Source organism: Chamaea fasciata, unplaced genomic scaffold (assembly GCF_029207755.1).
Source record: "Chamaea fasciata isolate MVZ Bird 193981 ecotype frontalis unplaced genomic scaffold, bChaFas1.0.hap1 SCAF_3, whole genome shotgun sequence".
Taxonomy (NCBI): Eukaryota; Metazoa; Chordata; class Aves; order Passeriformes; family Sylviidae; genus Chamaea; species Chamaea fasciata.
Window position 1 is genome coordinate 71,955,695 of NW_027094088.1, and position 15,192 is coordinate 71,970,886.

The window sequence follows — 15,192 nt, forward strand, 5'->3', positions numbered from 1 at the left end:
GACAGAGCTTTCTGAATTTTGTAAACCCTGTGAAACCTACTCTGCTTAGTGAAGCTATTGACTGTAGCCACATATAGAAATAGCTCATGTGAAGCACAAGGCCATACTGTTTCTATCAAACATTGGATTCCTGAGAAGTAAAATCTCCTGGATCAATTAGCCTATATTTAATTAATGTGCCACACAATCGGTTTACTATCACAAGAAGAAATACCACGAGATTTAGTGCTTTCCACCGACATTAATTTAGCAAATTAATGACTCTGAAATAGCCCCAAACAGAAACACAGAGCTCTTAGAGACATTACTAAATTAGGGGTATTTTTCTGTAATTGCTTAAAAAAATTAAAAGAGAAATTGTGTTGGTGCAGAACATACAGAAAACAAACATTGATGGAAAGTAATGAAAAAGCGTAGGTTAATCAGTGACACTACAGGTTTTTAATCATCTCTCTTGTTAAGGACATTAAAAATAGGAGGCTGCACTAGTGTAAAAGAAGAAATATGAACAATTGGAGAAAATAAAGTAGCTGTGATTGCCTGTCGCTGCTTGGCTGCTGCATTCTGGGTGACAGTGGTTGTTTTGACCACTATCTGAGTAAAGGTAGCAATCACAAAACTTAACAGCTGTAATTAATTAAATTCAAACTTGACTGTTGGAGATAAGTATTCGTTCTCTCACACCCAGGGCACAGATAAAATACTGTGAACCTGAAAATTTTAGGTGTTTAGAATATATGGTTAAATTGATGGGAAAATAGTGTGTTTTATTTTTGAGGTTTATGCAAATTTAATTTATGTAATTATAGTCCTGGTGCAAATTCCTTGCCAGTTTAGGAGAAATTAACTTTCTGTGCCAATATCCTTAAATGTCAGAAAGGGATGCATACTTTCTTAAAGCACATAAGGAAGCAGACACAGAGAAACCTCATTTTGGCTTACATATTCAGATTTGTTATGGTATCTAAATTGAAAAGTAACTAAGACTAACAAATTTTGCTAATAAAATCATCAATATTATGAAATTTCACCTTAACACAATACAAAGCCCAAATCCCAAAAAACTTGCTTTGCCAGGGATTGGTCTAAACCTTTAAATCTAGATAGTATTAAATAACAAATATCTTTAATACTCAAATAGAATGGAATAGTCATAGAATGGCTTGGATTGGAAGGAACTTCAGATGTCATCTAGTTGCACCCCGTTGCCATGGGCAGGGACACCTTCCAATAGATGAGACTGTGCAGGGCTTCGACACTTCAAGGGATGAGGCACCTACAACTTGTCTGAGCAACCTGTTCCAGCATCTCACCACACTCAAAGGTTTTCTTCCTAATACCTAATCAAAAATATTCAGTTTAAAGCCATTACCCCTTGTACTATTAGCACACTCCCTGATAAAAAGTCACTTCCTTCCTTACACAGAAGCTGTTTTGGGACTGTGTTTTGCATTTATGCTGGTAACAGTGTTGGTAACACAGGGGTGTTTTCACTTTTATTGAGCAGTGCATTCCATTGCACCAACAATGGGGCTGGGGATGCACAAGGAGTTGGGGCAGGACACACAACTGAGCCCAGCTATCCCAACAGATATCCCATGCCATCTGGTGTCATGCTCAGCATATAAAGCTGGAAAAAACAGAAGGAAGGAGGAGACACTCAGAATGGTGATGTTTGTCATCCCAAGTCCCTGTTACAAAAGATAGAGCCCTTCTTTTCAGGAGATGGCTGAGCACCTGCCTGCCCATGGGAAGTGGTGAATGAAGTTTCTTTTTCTTCACTTCCATGTATGCCTCTTCTTTACCCATTAAACTGTCCCAATTTAATCCCCAGAACATCAGTTTACTGGTACCTGCTGGGGCAAACTGTGGAGTGCTTGAGCGTTGCAGTTTCCTAATCAACCATGTCAGGGGATCTCTTGGACCACTTTGCTCCTTCCTTGCATGGAAGCCATGGGAAGAAGGAGAAGGGAACAAAAGGAGGAGGGGGAAAGCAAGGAAAGGAATCTGGATGCTTCTAGGATACATTCATATTTGGAAAGTGCTCCTGGGAACAGATGCCAAGAAATGTTCTTAGCCCTAAGCCAAGAATTTCTGAAGCTTTTGTCCTGGGTGGTCTTTAGTGGGGAGAGGCAGATCGATGCTTGGTTGGCTGGCTGAATTTTCAGCTGTTGTTTTTGTATGTTGTCTTACCTGATTACTTTTCACTGATATTTATGCAAACTTCAGGACTGGATTCTTTCTTTATTTTTCTTTCTTAGCACTGTGTAAATAATGTTATCTGTTAAGAAGAGATAACATAGAAATCAGGAATAAAAGCAGAGAAAATAATATTTTAAATCTTAATAATAACGTTCATGAGTTTCCATTATAGCTCTGCTAGACCTGACACTGTTGTATTACACATATCTGAAGTTTAAGAAGGTACACTAAGGACAGAATCTGGGAAATTTTCAATATAAAATAAATAAACTTAAGCTTTTGGCAGACTACCATAAAACAGGATAAGGCAATCTGTGCAGAGATTGGCAGTTTAGGTTTTGTACCTCAAATTCAGAGCCCTATTTTATTCCGGCCTACTTCTTTTATATGCAAGCTGTAGATGTCCAAAACAAGTACAAAGCACTTGAATAATGATTTAAAGCATGATGTCTTCTCTCTTACATAGCTGCAAACTCATGAACTGGTAAATGGAAATTCTCTAAATTTAAGCACAAAATATTGCCTTTAGGCAATAAGAAATGAAATCTTATACAGCTAGTTTTTCCAAATGTCACACAGAATTTTGTCAAAGAAGTGCCTTCCCAACCATACGTATAGGTTTATTTGATCCTACAATAAATATAAATTATTGACCTGTTTTTTAATTAGGATGGTTATATGGTGCTGCATAGCATTTGAATTAGACCAGATTATAATTCGGAGAGCCTCTATGGAAAGAGCGATATCCTCATAACATTAGTAGTAGTAGTAATAGGAGTAGTAGGAGTAATAATAATAATAATAATAATAATAATAATAATAATAATAATAATAGTATAGTAATACAATTTTGAAAAAAATCTATAATCTTAAGTACCTCTAAAATTGGACACTGGCATGAAATATAAGAAGAAAAGTTTGGAGTGGTGAAACTGAAACAACTTCAAAATTTCCACTTTCTATTCTTTGAGATACTCTGGCTATTACTCAGCCTGTTCTATGGCCAGGTGAAAAACAAATGGCATTACAGTGAAAACATTGTGTAAGCACCTCGGTATTGTGAACAATATTGTGCACAACATCTTTCACCCTCTATGAGTATATGTGCCACAATACATGTAGTATAGGTTTTGTCCTTCCTTCTACAGGTATATGCCCAAATTTATCTTTTCCACAGCTGCCTAAAGACACCCCCATTGAGGCTTTGCTAGGGTCCAGTCACGACAGTCTGGAACTAAAAATGTGCTATTTCATCTTACTTCCCAGGTAATTTGCCAAGACAACTAGCAGTGTTAAAACTTGCTCAGGTTTCCATATCAGTGAACAGATGGTGAAAATCCATCCTGGGATGTGGAATCTGCATCATCCCTCTTTCTCAGACAGCTTATCACATATTAGTTTCTATGGAAGGAGACTCTATAGCTAAGGACACACTGTGATAGGCACTGTACAAGCATCACAAATTGAGAGTTTTTGTCCAGGGAGCTTAAATTTAAGTTTGAAATGAGAGACAGCAGGTGGATAAGACAGATGGAGAGGAAACAGAGAAATAGCAGTAAGACAGCTGTAACCAGTGCAATAAGCAGTGGTCACACCAGCTGGCTAATCACTGCCAAGTGGTTTCTATCATTGACACAAAGACAAGCTTGAAGGAAGGATTTAAAGTAGAAGTGAGGATTTTTGAAAGTTGTTTCCAGACAGAAGTGGGAACAGGAAAAAAAGTCATATTTTGTGTGAAAAATGCTACAAACAGGCAGTCAGAATCCAGGATTCCAACCAGCATGGCAGTAGGAATCTTCACCCTCAATGTGTATACACAACAGTTGATAGGTGGTAATAATTTTTGGAGGTTTTAAAAGTAACAAGAATTTGCTTTAAATGAGAGCTCCAATAAGGAGGATTAGTGTTAGCTCTTTGAAGCAATGAACAGCACAGTGATGTGTGTCCAACCACCCAGAAATATTTTAGATTTGTTTAAGAGACATAAGTTTAAATATGACTAAGAAAGAGGAGGAAAAATTTCATTGTTTACAGGGATATATAAAGAACTCACCAGTACCAATTTCAGAGGTTGGAAGGTTGAATGGGACTTGGAAATGAATGCTGATGATTGGCATTTCTGCATTTTCACCTCAAAAAAAAAATCAGAAGGCTTTTTCCTGTTGCAAAACACGGACTGCTGTGGATTTCCAATGTTCTCTAGGCAGAGCATCTTTGTAGAGTTCTGATAACTGTTGTCCTGCGGAAATGTCACTGAGGAAACTTCACCCTCTCTTTCTATCAGCATTCAAAAATTATCAATAGTTAAGAACTTATTTGGAGCAAGTTTTCTATTTAAGAACACAGATTTTCAGTTTGGGTACTTTATGCCCATCTCTGAAGCTTGCATCTCTCTCTGTACATCTCTCTCCTCTCCACAGATGGTTTCAACAGCTTGAGCTTGCCTCTTTGCAGATGATGCCAGATGCTCCCTCTCCAACAGGCAGCTTAATTCTCTCTCACCCACGTACACAGAAACAGGTGATATCAGATGGCCCCTCAACTCCAGGTCTCAGCAAAGTGAGTGCCAACACACACACACACACACACACAAACAAACACACACACAAGCAATACAGTAGATCTGCATATAGTAAACAAATGAAGTCAGATATGTTTTCATGAGTTACGACTTGCTGGAAGAAGTTCATCTTTCAGTGGTGCCTCCAATGTCTAATCAATATATACTCTTCTCTTTGGAACTATTTCTTCTCCTTTGGAAATCAACTGTAAGTCGATTAAAATTTAATACTTGAGATTTAAGGTAGTTTGGTTTACATATATGTCACATATTTGCAATATGGTCATTTGTAAGGTAACATTTATCTAATTTATTTCTGGATCTGTTAGATGTGCTTATTCAACAGTTACTGGAAAACTAATGAAGCTACCATTTGTTTTGATGAAACAAATTGTGTACATACAACATTTCCTCTTGGAAAAAAAAAATATATATATATATAAGTATTACCCCCAAAAGCTGTAAAAACATTTTATGTTCTACTTCAGGAATGCTACAAAGTTAAATATTTTATTCCTAAGTGATATTTAGTGCCCACTAAAACATATCTGCATCATATCTACTCTTATGAAAAAATATATGAATGTAAGTGAAGGGTGCTAAGGAAAGATTTTCCTCTGCTGTTTATTTATGTCCTTTAAATATTTTGCAAATGTCAAACTATTGATGCCACTTTTTTCTCATACTTGTAGGCAGAGACAAGTGATACCCTGAAACATATTAAATGACAACATTGGTTATTTTGTCATCTTTTTCCACCTTGTTCTGTTGTTGGTCCTACTTATTCTCAGGTTTAGCTATACAGAAAAATATGAAGAGTTAAATCTGGAGACTAGAAGAAACCTATTGGGTTCTACACAGCTGTAAGGGTCTAAGCATGAACTTAAGATTGCAGGACTGAGGGAATTATGTTCTGATATTAAAAGTTTTAAGTCACCCAAATCTATCATTACACTGTTTTCTATGGTGCTGGGATGGCTGTTTAAATGACTCAGCTGGCACTCACAGAATACATAAAATTCTAGAGGTCTGTACCAAAATACTTTAATTTTTTTGAGTTTCTGACCTGTTTAAAGACAATTTCTGGATACAAGACTTACTATGCTCTATAATGAGTAATTAACTCTGTATTAGTATCCCAGAAAACAGAACTTAGTCAAAGAAAACCAGACAAATATTTTATCAAATTCTACCAAAAATTTGCTATTGTTCTGTGAAACTTCTTGAATATAATACTATAATTCAATACGGAGAGATATGAACAAGATATTTAATATTCTCTGGCTTTTGTAAGAAAGTATTCTTTTAAAGTCTTTCCAGCATTCTGTAGCATTACGGGAGGGTTAGTCATTATAAGAGCATTAGGTGACCCACTCCTTCCATGGGCCAACAGATCCTGCCAGAAGACTGCTCCAGCACAGGCTTCCCACAGGGTCACAGTCCTCTTTGAGCATCTACCTGTTCTGGTGTGGGATCCTCCACAGGTTGGAGGTGGATCTCTGCTCCCCCTCGACCTCTGTGGGTTGCAAGGGCATAACTGATCTCACTGTGGTCTTCACCACAGGCTGCAGGGCAGTCTCTGCTCCAGCACCTGGATCTCCTCCTCTGCATCTCTCTTCACTGATCTTGGTCTGCAGAGCTATTTCTCTCACATGTTCTGTCTCCTCTCTTCTCCAGCTGCAACTGCTCTTGCACAGAGGGTTTTTTCCCCACAGAATCAAGGTGTGTAGACCTCTTACTGCCAAAACTTTTCCATGTAAATTCAATATGATCTGTAAAAGTCACTACAAAGAAGTGCCTTTGGAATACAAAAAGTAATACTGAGGCCAACAAAATAAAATGAGAGAGAAATAGTATTACAGTGCCAAAGAACAGATATAAACTTAGGGCTGGTCCAAATCAAAATAGTACTTCCTAATATGATTGCCCAAATGACTGGTGGTAGTCAGTCTGTTTCCTTCTTGCTTTATGACAGCAGTAATTTTGACTTATTTTTCAATATTATACCTGTGCCCAGTGCAGGAAACTGGTATTCTCATATGTTTTGCTAGACCATGAAAAGAGCTATCTGGAATACTTGTCATTGGTACTCTTGAACTTAGATAAAAAGATATCTAAAAGTTACACAATATTTGAATTAGGTCTTCTCTTTCAGAGAAGATTATTGATTTAGAAAGTGTCCTAGGACTTTCTTGAATGCTTTGGAGCATCCAAGCACACAGCTGGTTAGGCATGTCATCAGAGACTTTATATCTAATATATTTTAAACACATAGGGAATGCCCACCTCCAGATTTGATGTGCTTTTGCAGACCACCTGAAGATATGCAATAGTTTCACCATGTCAGACCTTTAACATGCTATTTATATCTTTCAGAGCTTTTTGCTCTAGTTATTTGATCTATACAGTAAGGTTGTAGTGAGCATAGAAGCACTGCACGTCATTGTCTTATCACTGGGATAATCCAGAGTATCTTCCTGACAGAGATTATAGATTCCACTAAGTCTTTTTCAACAAAATAGCACTTTCAATAGCAAACATTAACTCATCTCTAAATCCTTCACATTAGATTCCAGGATCGAAGGATTCAAATTACAGTTTAAATGTCTGGATTCTTCTTTAATCTGTTGCAGAAATACCAAATTCAAAAATATTATGCAGAATTACCTCTCCTTGGATGAATCAAACTTTTCAGTGTTGTTCCCCATGAGGCTTTAAAAATAGATATTTCAGTGCCTGATAGCATGAAAGGTTCCAGAAATGATCTGAAAGATAAAAATTGACTTAATAGCAAAAATAAAGACCTTGATCACTGGAGATATTTTAGAGTCGGCTTGAAAGTTGACTTCCTTTCTTATTCCAGAATATCTTAGATCTCAGTTTAATAAATTCACCTCTCCTGCAAGTGAACATGCTTCTCAAAATCCTAAAACTGTATCAAGGACTCAGTAACGTTTTGTTACTGTTGATGAAACTTTTATTTGTAAATCCTCAACCTGAGGGTATTGTAGTTCAATAAAGATTGAATTTTTTTGCCAGGTTTGATGGTTTTTCAATGACTAGAACATGAGACAAGGCAGTGGTTTTTCATACCTACTCTTAATACTCACAGTTGAGGAATACATTCAGTGCGTTTAGCTCCATGTGCAAGCTGCAGGTTGAGCTCTGGGTGGGCAGGAGCTCCAAGCAAGAGGCCCAGAACTTTGGATCTTCTGCATAACAAAGGACACAGGAACCTGTGGCCCTGCCAGGTAACAGGACATTAGGAGACACAGTAGGAGCTGAGGACTTCAGGCTTTCCTGTGCTTAGGCTGTGAGGGCATAAAAGCCCAGGGATACCTTTGGCTTGGTCCCTCCTTGCAGGCACTATATTGAGCTGTTTTTCTTTTATTAAATTATTGCACCATGATTAAATTATTTTAAGGATGTGGATATCTGAGACTGTTGTGGGATAGCAGAGATTGAGCCGGTGAGGAAATTTGGTCTGACTGTGTGGGTGTGGGGGATGTGGCTGCAGAGGGGCTCCTGTTCCAGCTCAGATGGTGCCAGTGTGACTGCCAGTGTGGCTCCTGGATGGTCAGACATGGAAGTTTCCTCAACGCTCACCCACCACTTGACACACTTTGGATCTTCAGAAAAAAATTATGCAATATGTGAATCTTCTTGGAAACAGTGTTTATACAAGAAGTTGCTCTTAGTTACTCATTATGTAAGATAAAGATCTTTAACCAGGAGTAAATCCAAGCAAACTTAATAGTGCAGATGTTGGTAATTTTATAAAAACTGTAGGCAAATATTCAAGGACTCACAATTGCCATCCTGTAATGACTAAAACTTGGAAATGAGGATACACAGAAGAAAGAGGAGACAATGGGAAGTAATGATAATGAACCTATGAGGAAACAGGAAAAGGAAAAAGGCTGCAAGTGTGGGCTGTTGTTCACAGAAATAATACAGGTAAAATCCAGTGGATATACAATTATATTGTTGTGACAGACACATTACCTTGGGGTAGGAAAGAAAACTGTACCTATATCCCCTTGGCTTGATGATTTACTGTAAATTTTCGCAGTCAGTTCTGGTCTGATAAATTTAAAATGAGATGGGTTTGCTGACTTTACTGAAATGCGGTGTATATAAATACAGAAAAAGTAATGTTTCTCAATGACATTTATATTATTTGCTCTCAAGGGTTTTCTTTCTTTTACTTCTTTCTTTTTTTCATCTCTCAAGTTCTTTCTTTCTTTTCTTTCTTTCTTTTTGGAGTAATTTTCCTCAGCTTTTAGTCCTTAGTAGACCTGTACCAAAGAGTCAGAGCCCATCTAGAGAGGAAAATAAAGTACTTAGATCAATGACAATGCCTGGAATCTGTTTATAATGAGTATTACAGTGCAACTTCCTTTAACTTATACTCTTCTTGATCAACAGGCTGGCTGAAATGCTCTAAATTGCAATATTGACTTATTGGAATTGGAGCAACTGACTAAGGTTTGTGTCAAAAGGTAACACTGCAAAAGAAAGCTCAGTTCTCTGTACAACTTTTCCAAGCCTATTTCTTTAGGAACGCTGGCTGAAAACTTGATGAAATGTCAAGTCTTCAGAAGTTTGCCCTTAATGAGCAAAACTTCTATTATACTTCAAGGCATTCTACTTCTTTGAGGCTTTTTTTTTTTTTTTTCCCCCATTTTCTTGAAACTCTCAGTCTCCAGCTGTTAAAGTGTTTCAGAGACCTGGGAAGTATTATTGATTTTTCTTTGCCAAAAAAAAAAAAAAAAAAAGCCCCAAAAAAACCCCAAAACAAAACAAACCCCCCCAAAAAACCAAAAAAACCTCCCAAAACAAACAAACAAACAAAAAACAAAAAAAAACACCCAAAAAAACCAAATCTGAACAAACAAAAAACCCCCTCCAAACCCCGAAACCAAAAAAAAAAAAAAAAAAAGAGAAACCAAGAACAAGAAAACAAAAAAAAAGAAAAAAAAAACCCAAACCACTAACTCTAGGCAAGGTGTGAATACCAGACTGCTTCATTTTTTGCTCACAACTTCTAATTTCCTTATGTCCTAAATCCAGGTGACTCTTCCTTATGTGTTTTCAGTACAAATATTGAAAGTTTTTAGATCCTACCTTCCTTTGAATGTCACAGTTATATATCACAAATAGCAGCAGTGAAGCTGAAGGGCTTATACAGGTCTATTCTCATACAAAGGAGAAGAGAGCTTGTCTGTGGTCCAATTCACTGATTGCACAGATTTAAACATGGGGCTTCTATTTTTCCTCAAACTTGAAATTTTCTGAAGACAATAATTGGACAAATACAAACTGTTCTTTTATTCAACATAATACAGCATTATTTTTACCTCCTTACTCTGTGACACACATAACTGTTAGCTATGAAAAGTCATACTGATTTTTAGAAGGTTTGGGGTTTTTTTCAATTTCAAATTTTATAAATATCTATGTTATATTGTATAATACATAAGAAAATATCAAGTAAGTATTAAATAAAATACAATTGCAATAGCTTTTCTTTCTACATTGACTATATCTGTTTTTAAGGAAGTGTTCTAACTGGCTTCTCAAAGTTTTTCAAATGATCATCCAAACTCTTAGGAAATGCACAGAAACATTGACATTTGATCTTACAGTGTTACAGTGACTACACTTTTCAAATGTTAAAACTGTATCTGAATTAAATTCATATAGACTTTTAGTGTCAGAAGTATAAATATCTGGGACATATCTGGGACATGTTTCTCACTACAGCTACTTCATGTATAAGGGAATAAATTTAAAGAAAACCACAACACACAACTAAATCGGTAAAGATTGGTTAAGATTTAGTTGCATAACACCGAGTATTTAAATCCTACCAGTGAAAGAGAGTAAAGGACTCAAAACAGATGGAATTCCAAATACCTTTTCCATCAGAGTTAACTGGTGTCATATTTAATTACTGGTCAAGTATCTCAAAAAGGTATTCATGGTGTTAAATGTGAAATTTATTTAATGGCATCTGTGATTATAATCTATACTGTTAATGCACCAGATAAACTGGCCAGGGGGAAAGGACTATTCTTATCCTCCAGATATGTAAATAGTCCATCCTCTTAGTGGTTGCAGTGTGACATGACATTTGCAAGTCTTTTCAGCTCTAACTGGATTTAGAGATTTAGAGAAAAGCAAAGCAAATAGAAAACTAAATTTGCAATTATTGCAGTTTTAGAAGACAGGTGTAAAGAAATGGGTTTCATGGGCTTTATAGGGAGAGTATGACGACATATAATTATTTCCTCACTTTCTGCAGTCATTTTTCAAAAATATTGATTTACCCAGTCCAGAAAGGTGTTGAAAGAAAAAAATAAAAGGACTGTCATTGTACACAGCATGGTGTTCAGCTCGAAATGTAACAAGGCATTGTCCAGTAAAACTGCTGTATTTATACAGGTAACAACCCCATGTAGAGGGTATTTTCACTCCAAAGTAAGCTCAAACCTGTCAGCTGACAGGATTTAAATAGCAAAACGCCCTACTTTTGATGTTGATTTAAAAATTCATTACGAAATTTTGAAATGGTTATCAATGGTTTTGAAAAGGAAACATTTCAGCTATTGTCTAATAAATGAGAATATTGATTTGGTCTTTCTAAAAATGTGTTTAAAAGAAAAGAAAAGCACTTTTAATAATTCTAATCTAGATTTATACAAAAAATTTCAACATTACAGTGGTTGTTCTGTCAGTATTATATTATTCAAGTTTTTTAGAGATTGTTTATTACTCTTAACAAGCTTTACAAATAAAGAAATTTTTAATATTTAAACTTCCAGATCTCTAGTCCTATTGTTATACTCTCTTACTAGACTGCAAGAAGAGAGAAGAAAAATCTCACCATTAAAGTACAGCAGGCCAGACATGAAATCCAGGTACTATTCAGTTGTCTATCATTTCGGAAAGCAGTCTGCCATGTCAATTAGTCTAACACAAGCAAAGTAGCTCTAAGTTAATTATCAATAATATGTCTCTAAAGGCTTTTTAAGTTTAAAGGCATTAACTGCAGACATTAAAAGAAGAAAAAAATTATTTCCATGCTGTACAAAATTAAAGAAGCTTCTTCAGGGTCTCAGCTGGTGTTTGCTTTCTCAAAGTAGGATACAGGCATGCTACACAAGATATGATTTTCTAGGATATTTTTCTTAAACATGAAACAGAAATAGTCCTATGCTCTGGTAGAAACTGTTGCATATTTTCCTCTTTAGAATGCTAGGTCTTTTATGCAGGTTTCTCTCTATATATTCTAATTTTATTATATATTATCAGAAAAAAAAAGAAGAATTTGTACAATAGAATAAGATACAAAGAGAAATAGTACTCCATAAATAGGAAGAGTTTTTCTGATAAAAACTGAAGGGGCTTCTAACTCTAAGGCATATTACAAGCCTTCAGTTATCAGGGTTGGAAATGAGACATTCCTAAAAAGTGAAAATAAAAATCTCCTCAGGAGAAAAAGGAACCAAAAGTTTGGATAAGACAAGAAAAGATGCAAGATTCCCAGAAAATTCTTTAACTTGACCTGTACATGCTACTCTGCTGTAAAATTTGGTTGAAATCGAGCTAAGGTAACAAGTTTGCAGACAGTGTGGAGTCGAGAAGACTTATCTTGTGTTGTGTCTTCCAAAACTCCTGTCATGCAAAATAATTCTCAAAGAGGAAAGAAACAGTGATTTTGAGTTTAGGCTTTTTTAATTATTATTATTTGTTCAGTTTTTTTGGGTTTTTTTAGGTTTGGGTGGGTTTTTTTTTGGTTTTTTGTGGTCTGAGGTTTTGGGGGGTGGTATGTATTTTTTTTTTTGGAGCTTAATAAACATATATATAACCTTCAATTTCTGTAATTTAAGCAGTTGGAAGGTAATTACAAAAGCAAAGCCTGAGGAATAATTCTTCATATTTATAATTGCTTTGTTTCTTAAATTCCCAGAAAATCCTGTGTAAAGGTGAAACCTCACTGATTACAGGTTTTAATTTTTTGGTGATTTTCAAATAATTAAAACCAGCTGGAAATGTAAATTAAGAATTAAGTTAACATTAAGGTAAATTTCTCAGTCATATTCAAGCTAATTAATATTCAACTAATAATGAGTTATAGCAACATTGGTTCCAGTTATTGGAAGGAATTAGAACACCGAGTTAGTCTTACAAAAGAGGCAATTTTTCATGACTTCTGTTAAGCATAAGCAAAGCAAAGTGTTTAGTCAGTTTTTAACAGCTTCATTCATTATCTGGAAGAAAACAGAAGCAGCATAATAATTAAACTTATGTACATGCCTATTGTTAACATTTAGAAGGAAATTAAGAAAATAAAAAGTGACACAAATTTAAAAGATACTATCTTATGTAAAATAATTGCTAATGTTAATATTACTTTTAAATAATTTGCAGAATTAGTCAAAATTCAACTCTTAATGTAAAAGAGAAAGGACACTGGGGTATAAAAAAGACATGTCTTCATAAAATAATTTAGAGAGGAAAGGACCTCAGGGTATTTCTAGTCCAGCTTCCCTCTCAAGTTAGGGTCAATTATGGGACTGATTAGAGGCCGATTAAAGTTATGTCTAGTCAAACCTTGCTAATCAACATAGACAGAAACTGTACAGCCTCTTTGGGACACCTGTTCCTGTGTTAGTTATTCCTCATGCTGAAAAGATTTTACTTAATTTCAGTCTGACACCCTCCTTTTCATATTTGTTCTCATACTCTCTTATTGTTAAGGTCTCCATCACTCAACTCTTGAGGTTCAACTCTCATCAAATCAGCTTTTGTAGTCTTCATGAATTGTAAAGTGGCTCTGAGAAACAATGTCTTGTGACAGGAGGTAGACTTTCATCAAGAATCAAAGTTCCCAAGTTTCTGCTCTTCCTAGTAAGGGTAATGGCTGAACTTCTGCATCTAGGACTAAGAATTTGTTCCATTTGCAGGGAGTTGTTACTTCATTTCTACTTTCTGTGTTGTCAGAGAAGACAGCAGTGAACCTCACTTGCTTCAATCACTTCCTACCCCATGCTATGCTGTGGGGTATGACATTTCTTAAAACTCTGTCATGCTCATGAGAACTAGATTATGAATCACAAGTCAATCACAGTTGTCATGATCCTTCAGCTGCTCATCTATCTGACTAAGCTTTTGCTCCTTAGAAATAGGCCAGCAGTCACCTCTACCTACTTTTGCAATGAAGTAGAAAAGAGGATACTTTCAACTGTCTCTCATCATTGGCATAGATTCTGCTGAAATTTCTTGGTTCGTGCCAGAAAAACTAGCTCCAATAAAAGAAATTACATGTCTCAAGTCAACAGTGCACCCTAAATTCCTCCAAAACAGAACACTGCTACAAAAAGTAGACATTCCACCCAGATTATTTAGTCACAAATATTACATATTTTGTTCTTATTCAGCCCAACTTTTTTGCTAATTCAGTCCAAATTAAATAAACTTCAAAATACTTTGTGAATGCTTTGTTTTTCCCCCAGTAAGTCCTGTATTTATTTCCCTCCTGGCCCCCCAAATACTTCTAATTGTATTAAAGAAGTAATAATCCCACAACTTTACAGATGAACCATACTGACGTGTGTCAGATATGAGTGTTGCTCAAGCTTACCTAATTATTAGATTTCATTCTTTGTCTAGATGCAAAAGAACAATTCTGGTACAATGTTAATAACAGAAGTATATGTTCTTTCTGTGATTCTCTTGGAGCTTGTATGTACTTCGAGAAACTGCAGTGCACCAGTAGAAATTTTGTAGAACTTCAGTGGAAGTCTGTGAAAGTGGTGCTAATTTTAGCCTAAAGGGGTGGGAAAGATTTTTCACACACAAGATAAATGATCAATAAATTAAGCAAGTGACTTACTCTTATCATGTTTATGTATGTATTCAGAATAACACAAGGAATTCAAGTTTAACCATAAGGTTATCACTGGTAAAATGGAAGGAAGGGATCACAAGCTCAGGGAAAAATATGTGTTTTAAGGGATAGAGAATATGTGAATAGTCAAAAGCATAAGATTACAGAGTGCAGAAACAAGTATCTAATATATATTAGTATTTTAAAAGAGTTTATCTGTAATGTAGTTTTGAAAAGTAATACTGCTACAAAGCCATACATTAGGAAGTTCAACATACTATGAATAATCTTCTGCAGCTTAAGCCAGTTAAGGCTTCTTTAGCATAGGGATGGATTGGGTATAATTTCTCCAGCTTTCTGCCTCAAATATCTGATGTATGTGTTAATCAGTTTTGCTTAAATAAGGGTGTCTTGACAGTGCCCATAGATAACATATATTGACCAATCCATTCAAACAATGTTTTCTGGAATTTCCCTGAGAAAATTAAATAACCATCAAAAGAACAGTATTATTTCCATCAATGCCTTTCTGCCT

The 15,192-nt window shown here is 35.7% G+C and overlaps 1 long non-coding RNA gene across 1 annotated transcript; it reads left to right on the forward strand.

Annotated features, from left to right (window-relative positions):
- Positions 1 to 4,802: 4,802 nt before the first annotated feature.
- LOC136287781 (uncharacterized) lies at positions 4,803 to 11,669 on the forward strand. The gene is made up of 3 exons (XR_010720325.1): positions 4,803 to 4,970; positions 9,191 to 9,250; positions 11,590 to 11,669. It is a non-coding gene; the product is annotated as an uncharacterized lncRNA (long non-coding RNA).
- The last annotated feature ends 3,523 nt before the right edge of the window (positions 11,670 to 15,192 follow it).